At 50.4% G+C, this 18,925-nt stretch overlaps 1 pseudogene; it reads left to right on the plus strand.

The window, feature by feature from the left end:
• The window catches only part of LOC108801656, a 148,440-nt pseudogene that overhangs the window by 84,577 nt on the left and 44,938 nt on the right, over window positions 1-18,925 (plus strand).

The following is an 18,925-nucleotide window of genomic DNA, read 5'->3' on the forward strand; positions in this document are numbered from 1 at the left end:
CCCCCCGCCCCTGTGGCGCCCGCCTCCCCCCCCCCCACCCCCCCCAGCGCAGCGTTTAGTGCAGTGCTGTGTCACTTTTATTAATTGCAGAGAGTTTGGCAGGGAGCATTACGAGGAGATGATGATTCACAGAGAGAGCGGCGTTCTCTTCATTACGCCGCGTCCTCGCCATCTGTCGCAAGTTTTTAATATCGGATTTTCACATATTATGATTTCTCTGATAAATTGTCAGGCTGGGGACGGCCCGATAAACCCTCCGCTTGTCTGTGAGCGAGCGGCTGGCTTAGGGGCGCTTCAGGAGGAAGGAAAAGCCGAATATTAAAGGGAATCTCCGCTGAGCGCCATTTCAATGTCAAGCGGTCGGATAAATTGTCGTCAGTATGTCAGAAAAAAGCGCCAAACTCTTCACCCATTTATGCTGTGCTCTGGTATCTGCACTGACATCTCGCAGGTATTACAAAGTGTTGTCACAGAGTGGAGGCCACCGTCACCGCACTCCATGTAAAGGGCGGCCACAAGAATTGGGAGCTCTGTCGCAGCGCATGTAATGGCAGCCATTCCCTACCGTGTTATAGAACAGTGATCCCGCATCATATGTGTCTCAGGGTGCGGGGGAATACACATAGGAACCTACGACCTCTGACTTCACACCTCCCACTTTCACTTACCCCCTGTGAATACTGACTTATCCCCTCCAACTTCTGACCTATCCCCTCCGACTTCTGACTTATCCCCTCCGACTTCTGACCTATCCCCTCCGACTTCTGACCTATCCCCTCCGACTTCTGACCTATCCCCTCCGACGTCTGACTTATCCCCTCCGACTTCTGACTTATCCCCTCCGACGTCTGACCTATCCCCTCCGACGTCTGACTTATCCCCTCCGACTTCTGACTTATCCCCTCCGACGTCTGACCTATCCCCTCCGACGTCTGACTTATCCCCTCCGACTTCTGACTTATCCCCTCCGACGTCTGACCTATCCCCTCCGACGTCTGACTTATCCCCTCCGACTTCTGACTTATCCCCTCCGACGTCTGACCTATCCCCTCCGACGTCTGACTTATCCCCTCCGACTTCTGACTTATCCCCTCCGACGTCTGACCTATCCCCTCCGACGTCTGACTTATCCCCTCCGACTTCTGACTTATCCCCTCCGACGTCTGACCTATCCCCTCCGACGTCTGACTTATCCCCTCCGACTTCTGACTTATCCCCTCCGACGTCTGACCTATCCCCTCCGACGTCTGACTTATCCCCTCCGACTTCTGACTTATCCCCTCCGACGTCTGACCTATCCCCTCCGACGTCTGACTTATCCCCTCCGACTTCTGACTTATCCCCTCCGACGTCTGACCTATCCCCTCCGACGTCTGACTTATCCCCTCCGACTTCTGACTTATCCCCTCCGACGTCTGACCTATCCCCTCCGACGTCTGACTTATCCCCTCCGACTTCTGACTTATCCCCTCCGACGTCTGACCTATCCCCTCCGACGTCTGACTTATCCCCTCCGACTTCTGACTTATCCCCTCCGACGTCTGACCTATCCCCTCCGACGTCTGACTTATCCCCTCCGACTTCTGACTTATCCCCTCCGACGTCTGACCTATCCCCTCCGACGTCTGACTTATCCCCTCCGACTTCTGACTTATCCCCTCCGACGTCTGACCTATCCCCTCCGACGTCTGACTTATCCCCTCCGACTTCTGACTTATCCCCTCCGACGTCTGACCTATCCCCTCCGACGTCTGACTTATCCCCTCCGACTTCTGACTTATCCCCTCCGACGTCTGACCTATCCCCTCCGACGTCTGACTTATCCCCTCCGACTTCTGACTTATCCCCTCCGACGTCTGACCTATCCCCTCCGACGTCTGACTTATCCCCTCCGACTTCTGACTTATCCCCTCCGACGTCTGACCTATCCCCTCCGACGTCTGACTTATCCCCTCCGACTTCTGACTTATCCCCTCCGACGTCTGACCTATCCCCTCCGACGTCTGACTTATCCCCTCCGACTTCTGACTTATCCCCTCCGACTTCTGACTTATCCCCTCCGACTTCTGACCTATCCCCTCCAACGTCTGACCTATCCCCTCTGACTTCTGACCTATCCCCTCCGACATCTGACTTACTCCTTCAGGACTTCTCCCCTTTGACTTCTGACTTAACCCGGTTGACGACTTATTTATTACTTCTGACTTATCATTCCTTATTTATACCTTCTGACGTCTGACCTATCCCCTCTGACTTCTGACTTATACCAACTTCTGATTTACCACTTATACCATCTCAGTCTTCCGACTTATCTCCTCTGAGTTTTGGGGTATGCTCTGGAGGGCTCATAGTTATGATCTCCGCTGTTTGCCGTGTATCATTCCCGATTCTCTGATGATGTTTTTGTTGATGGATATTTTTGTCACAATGTTTCTTTCTGGAGATCAGTCACAATCTTCATTTTCACTTTTGTTTGTTTGTTTTTCTTCTCTTTGCAGTTTGCTGTTTTGTGGTTCACAAGCGCTGCCATGAATTTGTCACCTTCATCTGCCCCGGGGCGGACAAGGGCCCCGACACAGACGTAAGTCCGTCATTATTTCTCAGCGCAGACGTGTTTACAGGAGGGTATTAAAGGGAACCGCCGTCACTTTTATTTCCGGTTTCCAGAATCCTCTCTTGTAAATTCCAAAATCGTTTCACGTTATGATTCTGCTAATCTCTAAACTTCATCACACCGTTCCCCCCCTACAACGTGTCCCAGCCCGGCGCTGCCTCTGATAGGCATTGCAGACACAGGCTGGCCACACCAAAACCAGCATGGTTGCCCCAGTGGGGCCTTTATAGCCCAGCCAGGCCGCAATTTGTACCCGTCTTTGGTTTTTATTCAGAAACTGCAGACTGACGATGAACGTTTCCTGCAGACAGAAGAAGTCAGTATTAGGGATTCAGTGAGAGATAGATGAAAGAGTCCGCAGTAGGCCGTGATCCCGGTGAGGATGGTGTTGCAGCTTTAATAGCCGGGGACTGGAGGTGGAATTCCACCGCAAAGCATAGCGGGCGCTCGCCAACGCTTCCATAATCCGCTGACGTCTATCTGTGTGTCTGCACAGCTGGGGAATTCTGTTAGTCATTTCAGATTTCCAGAGCAGAGCAGGTCTCCCCCTCACCTCCTGCCTTCCCCTTTAATCCTGTTCTGCAGAAGCTTTATATAATAATATATTAGTGTCCGCAGATCCGCCGCCGCGCCTGCACGGTCCGCCATCTGTGCGCTGGGTCAGGGATGGTGCGATCCATCTGCCAGAGAGCTCCACCACGTCACACATCTGTTCCATAGGAGATATCAGAGTTATGTAAGGGGTCAGATCTCAGTCCTGGGTGCCCTTGCACCTAGTTCCCGCCCACTTTGGGGTGTCACAGCTCTTCCTATATAAGATTAACCCCGGTATAGTCCCTGTACCCTGGTATATCCTCTGTACCCTGGTATATCCTCTGTACCCTGGTATATCCTCTTTATTCCGGTATAGTCTGTGTACCCCTGAATGTTCTCAGTACCTCCGGTAGGAAAGTATTCTTCAGCATTGATAATCTCAGAACACTGACACCACACAGTGCTCTATGCAGAGTAAATTCTGGTGTATTACACAGACAGTATGGAAGGAGAGTGATGCATAATAATAATTAGACCAGTACAGCATGTTATACACACCGCCATGTACTGTCACCTCCTGCATGGAAGGTTGGCGGTTCCTCTTGTATATGTTGATGAGCTCTCGGTGTTTTCCTGGCACAGCCTGGTATGTGTGGGTGAAGGAACATCCAAAGAGATTATTCTGTGCGGGGTAAATGCCAACAAAGTCATATACTGGGGATGGAACAGAGAAAGAGGATATTTGGAAGGGGTCCCTCATTACAAAGGGTTTCGTCTGCCTATCCAGATCATGTTTAGGTCAGCCCTGGCTGCCATGACTCTCATCTGACTGCTTCACCTAGGCAGAGCGGCCATTGTATTGTCTTCTTCACATTGCGTATCATTCACTTGAGTAATAAACCCTGAGAACACATTATATGATACATTTATCACATGTTATTTTTACTTTGTAATGCTTTTCAACATGTAAATTGTATATATAAAAATCAATGCATTGATACAGTGTGAGATGGTGTGGCTGTAAAGAGTTTCAGGCCCTCGGGCAAGGTTGGTGGTCCCTGTCAATTCTCTAATCCTTACCTTTGAGTCCCAGGAAAATTATTGGCCAGGTGTTTGGTAGCACACATTGCCCAAACACTGCCTGCTCATTATAAGCCATGAAGGACTTGCTTTAGGATTTTGGCGCTGTGCCAAGTTGCTGCCAAGGAGGTGCCATGGGCACCTCTGGAAGCAACCAGCTCCCTCAGATCATGCTTACTGGGTGTGCACCCTTATCTACAGGTATTGTAGCTCTGTAGGCGCCCTCACCTTCTGGTTGGTTATCTCTGCAGGATGAGAACCTTCATTTCTTGGTTGGGTACATCTGCAGGGTGAAGACCTTTTATCTCCTGGTTGGGTACCTCCACAGGGTGAAGACCCTCATCTCCTGGTTGGGTATCTCTGCATGGTGAGGACCCTCATGTCCTGGTTGGGTATCTCTGCAGGGTGAAGACCCTCATCTGCCGGTTGGGTATCTCTGCAGGGTGAAGACCCTCATCTCCTGGTTGAGTATCTCTGCAGGGTGAAGACCCTCATCTGCCGGTTGGGTATCTCTGCAGGGTGAAGACCCTCATCTCCTGGTTGAGTATCTCTGCAGGGTGAAGACCTTCATCTCCTACCCTCATCTCCTGGTTGGGCATCTCTGCAGGGTGAAGACCCTCATCTCCTAGTTGGGTATCTCTGCAGGGTGATCTGGTTGCTCATCTGGTTATTTCAGTTCCTTGTAAATGAATGTTTTCTTGTGAATTATTGAGTACACTTTCTTGTGTTAGATGTTGTGAAGTGATGAAAGCAGAAAATGACTTCATACTGTCAAGCCTTGAAGTTCCTGGGAACTAGATGGTTATCTCTACCTCATGCACATATATGTCAGAGGATATAACCATTTCCTGCTTCTGAGATACACAACGAAAGATACTTGTTTCCTTCGTGTCACCGGAGGAGGCACAGGTGCTCTTGTGGCAGTTGCCCGGAGTCAGTCAGACGGGTGTATAGGTGACTGAGGAAGTGGATGAGAAAGAGATCACTCATTCTGCTTGGTTGCCTCCTGACTTTTCTACATGTTTTTCTCAGTCACCTTCCTGGAACAAGCATGAAGCTAGTATAGTCCAGATGTTTGCTGAGATGTTGTCGGCCATTGACTACTAAAGTATTCATACTTCGGATCTTCATAAACGTATTTTCCAGAGGAGGTTTAACCATTGGCATCCTACTTTTTTCTTATATCCTCCTATCACATCCTCCTGTATCACATTTCTGTAGATGTCGGCGAGACTTCGAGAGTTTGGCCGACTCTTCCTGAGCACACTGCTCCAGTGGTCTCAGATATGAAGGGTTCCGTTTCCAGATTGTATGTTTCATCTCTCATGGAGGCTACTACAGAATAGTCCAATGTTTTCTTCTCAGTCATTCCTGGGTGCTTCTTTGGGGTCATTATCCTGTTGGAGGACACATGACCTACGGCAGAGCTTTTAGACACAGAGGGCAGTACATTTCACTCCAGAATTGGTTGCTAGTCTTAGGATTTCATTGTGTCCTGCACAGATTGATGGCACCCCATGCCAGATGCAGCAAAGTAGCCCCAAAACAAAAACGTGCCATGTTTCATAGTAGGTACAGATGGTGGACCAGACACTTATGTACCTTGACTTTGGCGTTCGGCTTGTATCTCTTTGACTCTTTGCCCCCCATTCGCTCTCTCCTTCTGTTCAGTCTGGGGTGGAGTCTCCTCTCGTGATTGGCTACACTCCCATGGACCTTAAACATCTTCATATTTGAACTGTAGTCACAGGAACATCAATCTGCTTGGAGGTGTCTTGTAGTCTTCAGCTTTGACATGCTGGTCTGTAAATGTTCTTTCAGATCTCCTCAGACAACGCTCTCCTTGGATCTCCTCAGACAACGCTCTCCTTGGGTCTCCTCAGACAACGCTCTCCTTGGATCTCCTAAGACAACGCTCTCCTTGGATCTCCTCAGACAACGCTCTCCTTGGATCTCCTCAGACAACGCTCTCCTTGGATCTCCTCAGACAACGCTCTCCTTGGATCTCCTCAGACAACGCTCTCCTTGGATCTCCTCAGACAACGCTCTCCTTGGATCTCCTCAGACAACGCTCTCCTTGGATCTCCTCAGACAACGCTCTCCTTGGATCTCCTCAGACAACGCTCTCCTTGGATCTCCTCAGACAACGCTCTCCTTGGATCTCCTCAGACAACGCTCTCCTTGGATCTCCTCAGACAACGCTCTCCTTGGATCTCCTCAGACAACGCTCTCCTTGGATCTCCTCAGACAACGCTCTCCTTGGATCTCCTCAGACAACGCTCTCCTTGGATCTCCTCAGACAACGCTCTCCTTGGATCTCCTCAGACAACGCTCTCCTTGGATCTCCTCAGACAACGCTCTCCTTGGATCTCCTCAGACAACGCTCTCCTTGGATCTCCTCAGACAACGCTCTCCTTGGATCTCCTCAGACAACGCTCTCCTTGGATCTCCTCAGACAACGCTCTCCTTGGATCTCCTCAGACAACGCTCTCCTTGGATCTCCTCAGACAACGCTCTCCTTGGATCTCCTCAGACAACGCTCTCCTTGGATCTCCTCAGACAACGCTCTCCTTGGATCTCCTCAGACAACGCTCTCCTTGGATCTCCTCAGACAACGCTCGCCTTGGTTTTCTCTTCTCCATGCTCGGTGTGGTCACACGATGGCACCAAACAGCAGAGTGACGACTTCTCTCCATTTATATGGACTGGTTATAAGATGGAAGACGTGCGATACTAATTACAGACCTAGCCCTACCATCCAATCATTTATCATCTTTTCTAGGGGAACCAACAGATCTGTCCAGAACATTCCAGAATATCTTTGTGAAATAAGAAATAATCTCTTTTCACACTTTCTTTGCTCTGCTCTATGACAACACTTCACTATTTCACTATTTCATCACTTTTCGGCCCCGTTCACACTAAGCGACACTTACCTCGTGCGCATCCGCACGGCCGGGATAGCGCGACTGTTCGGGGCGACGATCGGCTACCTTTACCATCGGGCTGCAAGCAAAAATAGAAAAATTGTGCGACATCCGCGGGAAAAAGGGTCCTGCACAAGCGACACGCGACATGGAGCTGTACAATAGAACAGCTCCATTGAACATCATTGGACGGCGACTTCTCGCGATATCCCACGGCGAAATATGCGCGATATCACGGCGTAAATCACGCGATTAAACGCCCAGTGTGAATGGGCACCTGTGGAGGAATCGAGCATTGTTTCTATGAGTTGTCAGTGTGCTGTACAGTGACTGGCTCCTGAATTCTGCATGCACCTCTGTGGGGAGTGCGGGACCCCTGTAGGGCACTGTGGTAACATTTTGTAGGTCAGATCATTCTGGAACATTGGGTCTAGGCCGGCCTTCTCTCTCCGAGCATTTTCGGTAAATAATTGCTCGGGCCGGCCTGTATTATTGAGGTGAGAGGCGGCTCAGCCCGTACATGAATTGCTCCGTTCATGAATAATACAGCCGTTGATATATTTTCCTCGTACATCATGTGCCGGCGATGTATCTACAGGGACGAGCCGTCTGCGCATTCGGCTTATTGCAGAAATTGGCTCCGGTGTGATTACAGTTGTTTCTTATCCATCTCGTGTTGTATTGATCGATCTGCTGTATCCGCCGGCCCCGACCGCAGCGCAGCTGCCATTACCAGCGTGCAGGATCCTGGATAAGGGGGCCACAGCCTCCAGATTTGTGTAGTATAGGGGAATACATCGAAGACAAACATTTTCTATTCTCACCCTCTGTACAGTTTATGAAGAAACTCAGTGAATGTTCCCACTCACTCTGCAATGCCTCTTGGGAGTCACATAGTTACATAGTATTTGAGGTTGAATAAAGACATTAGTCCATCAAGTCCAACCTATTAGGATCTCATTCTTTGGAGTACCTGTACCCCTGTATATTACCTGTACCCCTGTATATTACCTGTACCCCTGTATATTACCTGTACCCCTGTATATTACCTGTACCCCTGTATATTACCTGTACCCCTGTATATTACCTGTACCCCTGTATATTACCTGTACCCCTGTATATTACCTGTACCCCTGTATATTACCTGTACCCCTGTATATTACCTGTACCCCTGTATATTACCTGTACCCCTGTATATTACCTGTACCCCTGTATATTACCTGTACCCCTGTATATTACCTGTACCCCTGTATATTACCTGTACCCCTGTATATTACCTGTACCCCTGTATATTACCTGTACCCCTGTATATTACCTGTACCCCTGTATATTACCTGTACCCCTGTATATTACCTGTACCCCTGTATATTACCTGTACCCCTGTATATTACCTGTACCCCTGTATATTACCTGTACCCCTGTATATTACCTGTACCCCTGTATATTACCTGTACCCCTGTATATTACCTGTACCCCTGTATATTACCTGTACCCCTGTATATTACCTGTACCCCTGTATATTACCTGTACCCCTGTATATTACCTGTACCCCTGTATATTACCTGTACCCCTGTATATTACCTGTACCCCTGTATATTACGGTCCCTTAAGAAATCGTCCAAAAGTTTCTTAAACAATTCCACACTCCTAGCTGAGATCGCCGCCTGTGGCAGTGAGTTCCAGACCCTAACTGATCTTACTGTGAAGAACCCCCTTCGCCCCTTGTGCAGGGATTTTTTTCCCACCAATTTTAGGTGATGGCCTCTAGTTTTTGTAACGGAGTTAATTTTAAATAGTTTATCGCTAATGTTGCCGCCACCATTGAACATTTTGTACATGGAGATCATATTTCCATGTACAAGATGAGTCGTGCCTGTGGCTGTCAGTCTTGCAATGCCTCATGGGACTTGGACTGAAGTTTGGATAACCCCTGGTCTAGCCCTTTCCTCCCAAGCTTGCCTGTCCTTGGCCCGCCCATTTCATTCATTGTTCTTTTAATCACGGAGGCTCGGCATCACATGCGGACGTTTCCTAGGGTGGTCTACATGCAAATGCCACCAGCATAGGAACACACACTCCTGACATTCACCCATCAAGGCGTTTTGATATTTGCATAACTCCTCCCAAGACCTATTGAGGGGTCTACCGAGGCAGGGTGCCATGATCTTTTCAGGAAGTTATGTACAGCACCCAGCCGGCCCCTCACCCCAGCCGCCATCAGCCTGCATTGCATAGAGAAGCAGGAGGCAGAAGACTTCTTGATAAATGAATGTGAGGAAGGAGCCGGGTTGCTATGCGTGGTCATCTTTTTCCAGGGGTTCACTGCCCCCTTAGTGGCACCGCCACCTTTTTTTCCTTCTGTCTTATGATCTCCCTTCAGCCCCTGCAATTCCCTTTGCTTCCTCTTGCTGACCTCAGCACAATCCCCAGGCCTGCACTTTGCTTATCGTCCGGCTTAATGGCTAATAAAAAATGCAATGATCCCGTGTTTATTGCTCGGGGATCTGCAGCTTTGTCTTGCTGCCTAAACGTGGCAATTATTTTCTATCCCGAGTGCGTCTTGTGCATACCCCCTCCACACATCCTGCAGCTGTGCATGTTCACTGCCGGCCCGGAGCCTACGGAGGACTCCCACAATCATCCAATTAGCAGAATTAGAAGGAAGCCAAGAAAGTTGTGGAGCACATCTGGGAGGAAAAAGAAAATCGCTGTTTGTATAAGACAATTCCTTCCCAGGGATAGGAGGCGGGGAACGGAGTGTACAGCTACTCAACGTGATTATCACTTTGTCTTCCTTGCGAGGGGAGCAGTTAGACCAGCCACGGAGGAACCCTTAAAATACGTTTTGGATCTCGGGGACCCCCTGATAACTAATAATTACTCTAGCTACAGCTCACCGAACAATAGTGAGAAGAGTAAGCGGACACATGGGAATACATAACGGCAAAATAATGTGGCATGCAGTGAAATTGTCACCCAGAGGCGGCTCTATGCAGCAGAATTATTATAATAGTCAGAACAAAAACAAACGGTGACAATTGTAGTGTTCCCTCACATTGGTGGTCACTGGGAGAAGGGCCCCATTACAATGGTGGTCAGTGGGTAGAATGCTCCTTACATTGGTGGTCACTGTGAGAAGGGCCCCATTACAATGGTGGTCAGTGGGTAGAATGCTCCTTACATTGGTGGTCACTGTGAGAAGGGCCCCATTACAATGGTGGTCAGTGGGTAGAATGCTCCTTACATTGGTGGTCACTGGGAGAAGGGCGCCATTACACTGGTGGTCAGTGGGTAGAATGCTCCTTACATTGGTGGTCACTGGGAGAAGGGCGCCATTACACTGGTGGTCAGTGGGTAGAATGCTCCTTACATTGGTGGTCATTGGGAGAAGGGCCCCATTACAATGGTGGTCAGTGGGTAGAATGTTCCCTCAGATTGGTGGTTAGTGGATAGAATGACCCTTGTATTGGGGGTTAGTGGGTAGGGTGATCCTTGTATTGGGGGTTGGTGGGTAGGGTGACCCTTGTATTGGGGGTTAGTGGGTAGGGTGATCCTTGTATTGGGGGTTAGTGGGTAGGGTGATCCTTGTATTGGGGGTTGGTGGGTAGGGTGACCCTTGTATTGGGGGTTAGTGGGTAGGGTGATCCTTGTATTGGGGGTTAGTGGGTAGGATGATCCTTGTATGACAGTTGCGGTAACTGGTGGCGCAGTTTTGATGGGGACGTCTGTTTCAGGTCGGCGCATGGCGGTGTCGGTCACTTAGTACACAGCGTTCGCCTCGGGCGTTCTCGCGGCTGAATTATTGAAGAAAGGACATCAGAGGCGGTGTGGATTGGAAGGGTCGGAGTTCCGTACAGCTCGCACGGCACCAGGGCGGAGGAATGAGCGCTGTGATAACGGACGTCTGTTCCCGGGAACCTCTGCGGGCCGGCCCAGCGCGCTCTGCGCCCTCCAGGTGTCATGGAGTCTGTGTGGATCTCGTCCCCCGGGACCGGCTAATGGACGGACGCCGAGTCTTGTCTTGCTCACACGTCTGTGTTATGAAGATGGCAGCCAGAGGTGAAGTCTCTGGTGTATGTTGTCACCGAGCGTCCTTCCCACACACACATCCCGATGCATCCATAAACCCCCCGCCGCTGTGCGTCACCATGGAAGGTGCTGGATTCACCGTCGGTGAATGGCGTCCGTATTGTAGAATGCAATGACTGCTCAGGCAGCGTTCACACAGGCGGCACCTCAGGTCAGGTCCACCGATGAGGAAGAGACAAGACGCTCTGTCCTTGTTCAGACACTTCCTGTTATAGGGTGACAATGCTCTGTGCTTGTTCAGACACTTCCTGTTATAGGGTGACAATGCTCTGTGCTTGTTCAGTCACTTCCTGTTATAGAGTGACGATGCTCTGTCCTTGCTCAGACACTTCCTGTTATAGGGTGACAATGCTCTGTCCTTGCTCAGACACTTCCTGTTATAGGGTGACGATGCTCTGTCCTTGTTCAGACACTTCCTGTTATAGGGTGACAATGCTCTGTCCTTGCTCAGACACTTCCTGTTATAGGGTGACAATGCTCTGTCCTTGCTCAGACACTTCCTGTTATAGGGTGACAAGGCTCTGTCCTTGCTCAGACACTTCCTGTTATAGGGTGACAATGCGGTGCAGCCACCACTGGAGCCATGCACATACAGGGAGATACAATGTTTCTATGTTGTTACAATGTATCTGTGCGCGGTCACTGGACCTCCAGGACGCAGAGCGCCGTGCTCCCCTCAGCATTGCTGCGTTGCTCTCCAGACGCTGGTCCAGGCCGGTCGTGGCGGCTGTCATCAGATCCATTACACGCGCCGCCATTGTCGTCGGATTTGGCGCCGGGGCGGATAATGGTTTTCGGGGACGGCGGTGCTGCATTAGCGTCCAGCGGCAGCTTTATGGAAGCCGCAAATCCTTCACAAAGTAGTCTGAAATCCCCCCCCTCCCCCCCGGGGGGCGCGGCGGTCCTAAGTGGACCAACTCCGGACAAAGAGGATGAACCGCCGTATCACGGCGACAGGGAGTGATTAGAGTGTCTGACTCTGCCTTCCTGTCGTGGTGACAACCGCTCCTCCATTTTTGTTTTGGTGTCTCGGGGACAGGAAGTGAAGTCACAGGAAGCAGTAAAAACCCGGCAGATACTTCAGTTGAAGGTGGAAGCTGGGTGGGGAGCCCCTCTCCTGGATGCTTTGGGGATTTGGATCTCTCCTTCATATACCTGGCTGTGTTCTTGCCGGTTTTTGGTTGGGTAAAGTTGAATTATTTTGTGGTAGAAACACGATTGCTGTCTGATTTCCTGATCAGCCAGAATAGGGGGTCACCATTGGCAACATCCACGTCCCCCTTTTTTATTTGTTGTAGAAGTTGGTCCTTTTCTTTCAGGCATCACGGTTTGTGCTGTCATTCGCTTGTATTCTCTCCCTGATAGAGCAGCCATGTTGATCCTTTTATCTCAGGGGCGGGGCAGGCGGTATTCCCAGGAGCCGGGCGGGCAGGCGGTATTCCCACCCAGGAGGCGGGCGGGCAGGCGGTATTCCCAGGAGGCGGGCGGGCAGGCGGTATTCCCAGGAGCCGGGCGCGGTGTGTCTTCTCGGCAGTAATTAGGTTTCGGGGACGCCGCTCTCCTTCCATTGTGTGTCTAGGAGCCATTAGTGAGCCGGATGGACGGCCGTAATGTCATTTTTAATTTTAGTTCATCCAGAAGTCATGGCGTGCTGCCCGACGGACTCGCAGGCCTGCTCCGTGTTCCAGCGTTGTAAGATGACAATCTGTCCTCCCAATTATACCGAGCCCCCCGGGCATAGCAACTGAATGCCAAGTGGGAGGACCTGTCTTCATTATCACCTGCTGATCCTGCCATGACCGTCCTTTTATGGGGTGACAACGCTCTGTCTCTGTCCCCCAACGCTCCTCCTGCGTTGTTACCCAGGCTTCCAGTGGGAGCTGCGACCTACCCTGAGAAAAGCCATTGCTGGAGTGCATGTAGACAGGAAGTGGCTGCTGAGATACAATGTTTTTTATTTTGTTACACAGTTTCTATGAGCGGCCATTGGGCTTGGATCATGGCGGCCACCCAGGACACTGAGCGCCCGCACGTCTTTTAGCGTTGCCGTGTAGCCCGTCCACCTTCTCCTGGCCTCAGATGAACAATCTCTTCATGTGTCCCCTCAGGCGGGTCGGCCCGCTTCCATGATATCCGTTGTAGCCGGATTTGGCGTCGGGCGGATTATCGTTTTCGGCGATCGCGGCACCTTTATGGAGGCTGCAAATCCTTGACAAAGTAGACTGAGATCCCCCCCGGGGTGAATCTGCCGCAGCGGTCAGTGACGCAACGTGCGTCCATCCCGGGTCGGCGCCGCATCGGACGCGCAGAGGTTTACGTAGTTGGCAGAACGGTTTGTAGCGGATCGGCGGGAAGATTTAGTTACATTTGATACTTTGCGTCTTCCTATAAGATGGAGGTCAGACATGAGAGCGCAGCGACACCTGTTAGACGCAACGTGTATGTTCTTTTCCCGCTCGCACAGCGCGCTGAGGGCGGTGGTTCCACTCTGACGGACGCTCGCCCGCTCTTCCCCTCGCCATTCAGGAGAAATGTCCCCGGCTCGCTGAATTACACAGCAGAAAAGAAATAAAAGCTGCTGATTCTGCCGGAGCCGTTTCCGTGGTTACCCCGGGGTTTCCATGGTAAACAGGTTCAAATTGTCCTTGTGCCTCGGAGATAATCACGGTGCTTTGTGACGCTGCGCTGGGATGCGGAGGGGTCAGAATCTCATTATACACCCGCTGGGAGGGGTCAGACGCTCATTATACACCCGCTGGGAGGGGTCAGACGCTCATTATACACCCGCTGGGAGGGGTCAGAATCTCATTATACACCCGCTGGGAGGGGTCAGAATCTCATTATACACCCGCTGGGAGGGGTCTGACGCTCATTACACACCCGCTGGGAGGGGTCAGACTCTCATTATACACCCGCTGGGAGGGGTCAGACTCTCATACACCCACTGGGAAGGGTCTGACGCTCATTATACACCCGCTGGGAGGGGTATAATACATCCCCAGACTAGACTAGATCCCCAGACTACATCCCCAGACTACATCCCCAGACTACATCCCCAGACTACATCCCCAGACTACATCCCCAGACTACATCCCCAGACTACATCCCCAGACTACCCAGTCATGACTGGCACAGTTGTGTGTGTCTGTAGTTGAGATTCAGAGAACGCCAATGATTCCGTTTTCTCCAATTAGAAGGCACAGCGGGCCATTATGTGACCATCTCCCAGGATGCAGCGGGGCCGGCGCTCGCCGTCCTCCAGTAATTGCTGTTTCCCCGGGGTGGACGATTAGGCGATTGGTGGTGATAAAGGCTCATTGTCGCTCTGCCCACAGCAGCCTCTTGACCAGCGAGCCCTTGTGAGCCTTTCTCTGCGCACACTTTCACAGTGGAGTGGCCTGAAGTGCCTCTTACCTGCGTGAGGGAGAAGCGGGCTGCCGAGTACGATGGCTGCGGTGGAATAGGTCACACCGGGCATACGCTATGAAATGTCGGCAATGTGAGATGGAGTCATAGTCATCCCCCATGTTCTGTATTCACACCGACCTCTGGCAGTGCACGGGCCACGCAAGTCTGACATCGTAGTCACTGCACTGTACTGATAGTAACCCCCTTCTTAGCCCAATTGTCCAATCCGATGCTTCAACCAATTGTGTTGCTTGCAGCAATGGAGTCTGGAAGTGGAAGTGATTTAGGAGATACGAGGCAGGTCAGGGTGAGGTGGAGTGAAAGGAGCCCAACTTCCCTTTATAGTTACACTCTATAACCAAGGCTTTGTGGACTCCTCACCATCACACCTAGATGAGCTAACCCATTCCAAATCCATTGGTGTTGGCCCTTTTGTAGCTATAACACCCCCAACTTTTCTGGTGAGACTTTCCACAAGGTTTAGGAGTGTGTCTGTGGGAATTTGTCCCATTTGTGAGGTCAGGTACTGATGTTGGATGAGAAGACCCGGCTCACAATGTACATTCCTATTCATCCCAAAGGTGTTCAGTAGGGTTGAGGTCAGCGCTCTGCTGGCCATTTGAGTTACTTCTCACCAAACTGGTCACACCATGTCTTTAAGGAGCTTGTCCATTAATATGGAGTTGTCCCCATTCCTACTTGCAGCTATATCATCCTCCACTCTTCTAAGAAGGCTTTCCATGAGATTTTGGAGTGTGTCTGTGGGAATTTGTTCCATTTGTGAGGTCAGGTATTGATCTTGGATGAGAAGACCCGGGCTCACATTGGATTGGACCTGTTCGGGGTTACAATTCATCCCAGTAGTGTTCAGTAGGGTTGAGGTCAGGGCTCTGTGCAGGACATTCAAGTTCCTCCACACCAAACTGGTCACTCCATGTCTTTATGGAGCTGGCTTTGTACACAGTGGACAGTCATGGTGGAACAGAAAAGGGTCGTCACCAAACTGATCACACCATGTCTGTATGGAGCTGGCTTTGTACACAGGGCAGTCATGGTGGACCAGAAAAGGGTCTTCACCAAACTGGTCACACCATGTCTTTATGGAGCTGGCTTTGTACACACGGGACAGTCATGGTGGAACAGAAAAGGGTCTTCACCAAACTGGTAACACCATGTCTTTATGGAGCTGGCTTTGTACACGGGGGGACAATCATGGTGGACCAGAAAAGGGTCTTCACCAAACTGGTCACACCATGTCTGTATGGAGCTGGCTTTGTACACAGGGCAGTCATGGTGGACCAGAAAAGGGTCTTCACCAAACTGGTCACACCAGGTCTTTATGGAGCTGGCTTTGTAAGTCTGACGCTCATTATACACATCCCCAGACTACATCCCCAGACTACATCCCCAGACTACATCCCCAGACTACATCCCCAGACTACATCCCCAGACTACATCCCCAGACTACCCAGTCATGACTGGCACAGTTGTGTGTGTCTGTAGTTGAGATTCAGAGAACGCCAATGATTCCGTTTTCTCCAATTAGAAGGCACAGCGGGCCATTATGTGACCATCTCCCAGGATGCAGCGGGGCCGGCGCTCGCCGTCCTCCAGTAATTGCTGTTTCCCCGGGGTGGACGATTAGGCGATTGGTGGTGATAAAGGCTCATTGTCGCTCTGCCCACAGCAGCCTCTTGACCAGCGAGCCCTTGTGAGCCTTTCTCTGCGCACACTTTCACAGTGGAGTGGCCTGAAGTGCCTCTTACCTGCGTGAGGGAGAAGCGGGCTGCCGAGTACGATGGCTGCGGTGGAATAGGTCACACCGGGCATACGCTATGAAATGTCGGCAATGTGAGATGGAGTCATAGTCATCCCCCATGTTCTGTATTCACACCGACCTCTGGCAGTGCACGGGCCACGCAAGTCTGACATCGTAGTCACTGCACTGTACTGATAGTAACCCCCTTCTTAGCCCAATTGTCCAATCCGATGCTTCAACCAATTGTGTTGCTTGCAGCAATGGAGTCTGGAAGTGGAAGTGATTTAGGAGATACGAGGCAGGTCAGGGTGAGGTGGAGTGAAAGGAGCCCAACTTCCCTTTATAGTTACACTCTATAACCAAGGCTTTGTGGACTCCTCACCATCACACCTAGATGAGCTAACCCATTCCAAATCCATTGGTGTTGGCCCTTTTGTAGCTATAACACCCCCAACTTTTCTGGTGAGACTTTCCACAAGGTTTAGGAGTGTGTCTGTGGGAATTTGTCCCATTTGTGAGGTCAGGTACTGATGTTGGATGAGAAGACCCGGCTCACAATGTACATTCCTATTCATCCCAAAGGTGTTCAGTAGGGTTGAGGTCAGCGCTCTGCTGGCCATTTGAGTTACTTCTCACCAAACTGGTCACACCATGTCTTTAAGGAGCTTGTCCATTAATATGGAGTTGTCCCCATTCCTACTTGCAGCTATATCATCCTCCACTCTTCTAAGAAGGCTTTCCATGAGATTTTGGAGTGTGTCTGTGGGAATTTGTTCCATTTGTGAGGTCAGGTATTGATCTTGGATGAGAAGACCCGGGCTCACATTGGATTGGACCTGTTCGGGGTTACAATTCATCCCAGTAGTGTTCAGTAGGGTTGAGGTCAGGGCTCTGTGCAGGACATTCAAGTTCCTCCACACCAAACTGGTCACTCCATGTCTTTATGGAGCTGGCTTTGTACACAGTGGACAGTCATGGTGGAACAGAAAAGGGTCGTCACCAAACTGATCACACCATGTCTGTATGGAGCTGGCTTTGTACACAGGGCAGTCATGGTGGACCAGAAAAGGGTCTTCACCAAACTGGTCACACCATGTCTGTATGGAGCTGGCTTTGTACACACGGGACAGTCATGGTGGAACAGAAAAGGGTCTTCACCAAACTGGTAACACCATGTCTTTATGGAGCTGGCTTTGTACACGGGGGGACAATCATGGTGGACCAGAAAAGGGTCTTCACCAAACTGGTCACACCATGTCTGTATGGAGCTGGCTTTGTACACAGGGCAGTCATGGTGGACCAGAAAAGGGTCTTCACCAAACTGGTCACACCAGGTCTTTATGGAGCTGGCTTTGTACACAGAGCAGTCATGGGGGAACAGAAAGGGTTCTTCACCACACTGGTCACACCATGTCTGTATGGAGCTGGCTTTGTACACGGGGGGCACAGTCATGGTGGAACAGAAAAGGGTCTTCACCAAACTGGTCACACCATGTCTTTATGGAGCTGGCTTTGTACATGGGGGACAGTCATGGTGGAACAGAAAAGGGTCTTCACCAAACTGGTCACACCATGTCTGTATGGAGCTGGCTTTGTACACAGGGCACAGTCATGGTGGAACAGAAAAGGGTCTTCACCAAACTGGTCACACCATGTCTGTATGGAGCTGGCTTTGTACATAGGAGAACAGTCATGGTGGAACAGAAAAGGGTCTTCACCAAACTGGTCACACCATGTCTGTATGGAGCTGGCTTTGTACATAGGAGAACAGTCATGGTGGAACAGAAAAGGGTCTTCACCAAACTGGTCACACCATGTCTGTATGGAGCTGGCTTTGTACATAGGAGAACAGTCATGGTGGAACAGAAAAGGGTCTTCACCAAACTGTGCACACAATTGTCTACAATGTCTTTGTATGCTGCAGCATTAACAGTCCCGTCACATGCACCATTTTAGAAAAGTGGGTGGAGCCATGCAAATGATTTATTTATGCACCTAGAACATATCTATGTTTACAACACAGATATGGCCTAGCATGGCAGAACTATTCCCAACTACTGTACATACAGATGTTTTAGGCTTGTTGGCCATCATCAGTTCAGTGTTCAGTATAGCCAGACAGGTTTTGGTGAGGTGAGCCGAAAGGAGCCAGAAAGTGTCCACAAAAATACCTAATTTCCATCTGATTAGCTAAACTCAAGGACTCAACTCTTTGCAGTCTGAATTCCTTATTAATGTATTAGGCCTTCCATCTCCCGACAAGACTTGGCCAATGTTGGGCCACCCTAAGTCCAGTATTTGTAGTTGTGCCCACAAACATCTATGACTTACCTTTCCTGACCTGCCTTGCTGCTGATAGACCTCAGTGAGAATGTGTTTTATCCGCCCCCTCTGAAAGGCCCCCGAGGAAGCCAATTTGTCGTCGTTATGGATTATCATGATACATACTGTGTCAAGGTCAAGAGGTCACTTATTGACTGAAGGTTTGGCTGCATTTACATACATGTATGACCT

Source organism: Nanorana parkeri, unplaced genomic scaffold (genome assembly GCF_000935625.1).
Source record: "Nanorana parkeri isolate BGI_ZX_2015 unplaced genomic scaffold, ASM93562v1 scaffold2423, whole genome shotgun sequence".
Taxonomy (NCBI): domain Eukaryota; kingdom Metazoa; phylum Chordata; class Amphibia; order Anura; family Dicroglossidae; genus Nanorana; species Nanorana parkeri.